This window comes from Littorina saxatilis, linkage group LG12 (assembly GCF_037325665.1).
Source record: "Littorina saxatilis isolate snail1 linkage group LG12, US_GU_Lsax_2.0, whole genome shotgun sequence".
Taxonomy (NCBI): domain Eukaryota; kingdom Metazoa; phylum Mollusca; class Gastropoda; order Littorinimorpha; family Littorinidae; genus Littorina; species Littorina saxatilis.
Window position 1 is genome coordinate 4,474,734 of NC_090256.1, and position 5,275 is coordinate 4,480,008.

The 5,275-nt window shown below is 44.1% G+C and overlaps 1 long non-coding RNA gene across 1 annotated transcript; it reads right to left on the bottom strand.

The window, feature by feature from the left end:
- Positions 1-1,482: 1,482 nt before the first annotated feature.
- On the bottom strand, positions 1,483-2,876 carry LOC138983267 (uncharacterized). The gene is made up of 2 exons (XR_011461057.1): positions 2,542-2,876; positions 1,483-2,498 (listed from the first exon to the last, which is right to left on the bottom strand). It is a non-coding gene; the product is annotated as an uncharacterized lncRNA (long non-coding RNA).
- Positions 2,877-5,275: the final 2,399 nt, after the last annotated feature.

The window sequence follows — 5,275 nt, forward strand, 5'->3', positions numbered from 1 at the left end:
CTTGTCTTGCTTTGTGATGTTAATCTCTGTAGAACTCTGCTTTTTTTTCTCCAGAAACGACCCCCTGCAGGTTTAAAAAACAAAGGATTACTGTACTCACCGATACAAAGACGACAGTCACTTTGTTCATCTTACCACAGTCACTTCGTTGTTTAGATTTTACAGTACAGGTTGTCAAAGACTGAGGATGGGTGAAAGCATCTTTAGTCAATTAGTGCCAACTGCCTCTGGAAAGTACATCGTTACACTTGTAGAACATTTGTCTGACATGCAAGGCATACTTCGGTGTACAAAATCTTAAGCTCCTGTCCCTTCGCGCGTCTACGTCTGTGGATTTTTTGAGATACATGTATTTCTCGCTCTAACAAGAACACCATCTAACCTCTATGTGTCCGACTCTCGCAGGGATGTTGCTACAAATCCATACCTATAGGACAAATGTCCTGAGTTCTTCAGCATCAATAGGACATTTGACCGCTTTCAGAAAGTCTAATAGGACATTATGAATTTGCGCCAAACAGCTTATAACACATTCCATGGAATTGTTCCAAAGTCATGTGCCCACACACACACGCACACGCACACACACACACCAACGCGCTGTGAGAACACACACATAATATAGTAAATACATCAACACAGTGTGTGTATAATGTTGTATTTGTTTAGTTTCAAAGAAACCACAACAAAGAAACCAACATGAACAACTTCAGAGCTCTTACTTTGATTACAGACTGCATGATTTGGATAAAAGTTGAAAAACAAAATGATCGGTTTGATCTAATGCTGATCTTTTGCAGGCTTTAGGTTTTTTTTCAGCGGCATAATTCAGTGCTTCGTCTCGTATCGAAAACAAAAGCAGACGACAAATTTAGTCAGTTGGAGTTGTCTCCCGTACTCCTGCAGCATGCACTGATCTAAAAATAATCCACTATAATAGACGGTTATACCCAAACGGCGCATACCGCAAACGGTTCGGGAATTCCAGACAAAAGAAAAGATCCGCACTGGCAACTCCAGTGTCAGCTGAACACGAGAGCGTTCGGTCTTTTAGAAGATTTGTATCTTGAAATGAAAATTATCGAATATCGCGCTGTCCGAAGGAATGGAGTACATATCGGACAATGACCACGCTCAGGCTAAAACGATCGGACATCTGACCGACATGCGGCAATGTGAATCGGACATTTGGGGATTTTCATCGATAAATGTCCGATGTCCGACGCCTAACGACATCCCTGCTCTCGGTCTGTCTCACTGTCTGTCTCATCTATCTATACTATCCCCCCCCCCCCCTCTCTCTCTCTCTCTCTCGCTGTCTCTGTCTCTCGCTCGCTCGCTCTCTCTCTCTCTCTCTCTCTCTCTCTCTCTCTCTCTCTCTCTCTCACGTTTTATAAGTCAAATGAATGACCTAAAACGGTCAATTACTGCTAACCGATTAACCACACCACGATTCACTCTCGCAGTCACACAAAAAAAGTATAAGTTCTAGACGTCTGTTTATATACACTAACTCTCCACCTCCCTCTTCTCGTGAAGCCAAAAGTGTTTTTACGACCAAGTCGTAAAACAAAAATAACTGACAAAAAGCCAGTTAAAGTTTATGAAATAATAAGAACACGCTGAACCGTGTAACGTTAGAAAACACTTAGCTGCTCTGTAAAAAGTCTTAACCTGTGCAGGCGTTAACACTCCACGTTGTCACAACTCAAAGTTCTTCATAAAGGGTTAGGAAGATGACAAGGTGGGGGGCGTTTACGCATGGGTGCACTCAACTCTCAGTGTAGCCAGAGTCCATTCGATGAAACACAGTGGCGCAGTGGTGCATACAGGTACGTGAAAGTTGCAGCAACACCAGTAACAGCCGTAGAACAGCAACCATACAGTAAAGAACAGCAACAGCGTAGCCCGCAGCCCGTCTCCAGCAAACGTGTAGCCAAGTGTAGCACGTTTCCGGCAACCAGGTAGAAACTGGGTAGCAATCGGGTAGAAACCGGGTAGCAAACCTCCAGCAAGCTGAAACAGAGTAGTTGGTGCAGTGACCATGGCAACAATCCCCCCTTTTTCCACCTTTAAACATATCTAACTTCCCCCTTCAGCGAGCACGTGGTACCTGCAAGAATAAACTTTTAATAACAACTCAAGACATTTTCTCCTCCTCTCCATATCTGCAAAAACCATATACAGATTACAATGTAGCGTTATAATGAGCAAGTTATACGCTATCATGGAGAAACAAAACAGAGTTTACATTTCACAGACACTGACCGGTCACCAGCGTACAGTAACGGCTAATTACCTCAACAGCTCGCAAAACGTAGCTCTCCCAAGCAAACCGCTTGAATATTTGGCTCCCGCTCGTCAGCGAAAATATGTAGCCAAATCCCTCCGTCCTAAGCCTTCTGCGTTCTGCACTGACGCCAGAAGCCCGTTGGTCGACCTAAACCAGTCTTGCAACGCGTTCGAATCCTCCAAATCTTAGTCACGGAAACCCAGACCTGTGTCTGCAAAAACTTGTGTAGGAAAAAACCCAGACGGGACAAAGAAAAACCAGGTGATCTCCCTGACCAATCAGCAATCGCCTGTCCTAGACCAGGCGATCTCCCTGACCAATCACTGGTCGCCTACCATACGCAGGTATAGCATGCTAGGAACACTTGTTTTAATAGTGAGCGAAGAATCACCCCATTTTCCTGCACGGATTTCACGCCGGCACTTTCCACGTGAATTTCGTGATCGTTTAGCAGAACCTTTCCGCAATGCGGCTGCCAGCAACAGGTGCATTACATTGCAATTTGGGAAAGGCGCCACACAAAGAGTTCCTTTCCCACTCGTGCCACTGAAACCGTGACACACTCTCTCTCAATCTCTCTCTGTTTCAACCCTTCTTTTATGCTTTTTGTGGTATCCTTTTTCTTTGGTCTATCCTTCCCTCAATCAGATCTGTAAGTCAACAAAATGTCAATCTACTTTTCTAAAAATGTTAAATAATATCTAAGGAATCATTTTGGGAACATTTCCTGACGATCCGGATCTAAAAGTTCAACGGATATTCGCTGTGCTGTATTATAAATACACTTCTAATGATTTGACCGAAAATGCTCCGTAGCTATTCTAATTGATTAAATTGAATATATTTTAATTAGCGAGCGGTTTTCTTTGCTTTCTCTCCTTTGCGGGAGTCCCGACTTCCGGTCGTCGTAATATTTTATTCAGTCCTCGTGAGTACGCATTCGTAGAAGCAGACAAAACTCGTTGGATTAAGGAAGTTAAATCTGTAATCTAGCGAACGCATGCACATTCAATGCTATACGGGATTAAAACGCAGTACACGGCATAAACATACACACTGTTTATTGAAGAATATACACCGTCTCGGAATACCCCCCACAGCAAATATATCTGATTAACAGAACGCCGCTCAAACACTGATTCTAAGGCATTCCTCGTGTGTGGTCTCATCTATTCAAACCTCAAACCGAACTCTGTAGCTAATTGTGCGAGTTCAGAGCTGTAGTACGGCCTCTAGCAACAGAATGTGAAATACGAGCTCCTCCCAAGGCAAAAAGTAGGACGGAAATCAAAACATCGACAGCGGTGGAAGAAGGCATAGTGGATAAATTACAGCCTCAAAACATTAACCAAACAATCAACAAACAACAAACAAAAGTATTTCTGGCGTGTGATGACATAATTGCCCCAATCCTAACTGTATAGCTCTTGGGGCGATTGATTTTGGTCCATTTGATCTCAATTCAGAGTTATAGTTAAATAATGTTCATTGATTTACCAAACCGGTATTTACCAAAACACATTTTGGCAACAATTACCAATTAGTTTATATACTTCACTACCTGTGTAGACATATTTTTGCGTTGTGAAAAAGCCACAACATCGGTGACTGAAGAAGAACGGGGGGGGGGGGGGGAGGGGGGGGGGGGGAACTAAGCAAGGCTCGTACACTGTAAATGCTCGACTCCTTTCACCCTACTCCACCCCACATCAAGTCCCATCTTCTTGTTTCAAAAAAGCTGTGTGTCCATGCTTCACTGAGAGGCTAAATTAGAAATATACCCTTTTGGATTGCAATGCCATGCACCAGTTCTCTGAATGCTCCTCCCCTTCCACACCCTACCCCGCCCTCACATCAAGTCCCACCTTCTTGTTTTCAAAACAACTGTGTGTCCATGCACCAGAGGTATAAATTAGAAATAGATCCTTTCGGTTTGTGATGTGATGTACAGTCTGGTTCTCTAAATGTTCATCTCCTTCAATCAATCAATCAATGAGGCTTATATCGCGCATATTCCGTGGGTACAGTTCTAGGCGCTCTGCAGTGATGCCGTGTGAGATGAAATTTTATACGGCCAGTCGATTGCAGCCATGTCGGCGCATATTTACCTTTCACGGCCTTATTCCAAGTCACACGGGTATGGTAGACAATTTTTAACTGTGCCTAAGCAATTTTGCCAGGAAAGACCCTTTTGTCAATCGTGGGATCTTTAACGTGCACACCCAATGTAGTATACACGGGGGGTGGTTCGGACACCGAAGAGAGTCTGCACACAAAGTTGACTCTGTGAAATAAATTTCCGCCGAACCTGGGATCGAACTCGCGCTGACAGCGGCCAACTGAATACAAATCCAGCGCGCTACCAACTGAGCTATATCCCCGCCCCCCCCCCCCCCCCCCCCCCCAACCCCGCCCTTCTTTCACCGTGACCCCACTCCCTCCCTCCATCTTCTTGTTTTCAACCCAGCTGTCTGTCCATGCACCAGAGAAATAGATCCTTTCGGTTTGCGATGTGATGTACAGTCTGGTTCTCTGAATGTTCACCCCCTTCCACTCCCTACCCCGTCATCCCATCAAGTCCCAGCTTCTTGTTTTCAAACAGTTGTGTGTCCATGCACAAGAGGTTCGGAAAGAAATATATCCTTTCGGTTTGCGACGTGATTTGCCTGTTCTAAAAGAGGCACGCAGGAAGCCGTCCTGACTACCTGTGGCATTCCAGACGGAATGTTGATTGGTGTCTGCTATCGTTTGGTCTGACCATTTCTTCTTCTTCTTCTTCCTCTTGTTGTTGTTGTTGTTCTTCTTGTTCTTGTTCTTCTTCTTCTTGTTCTTCTTCCTCTTTTTGTTGTTGTTGTTGTTGTTGTTGTTGTTGTTGTTGTTGTTGTTGTTGTTGTTGTTGTTGTTGTTGTTCTTCTTCTTCTTCTTCTTCTTCTTCTTCTTCTTCTTCTTCTTTTTCTTTTTCTTGTTGTTGTTCTTCTTGTT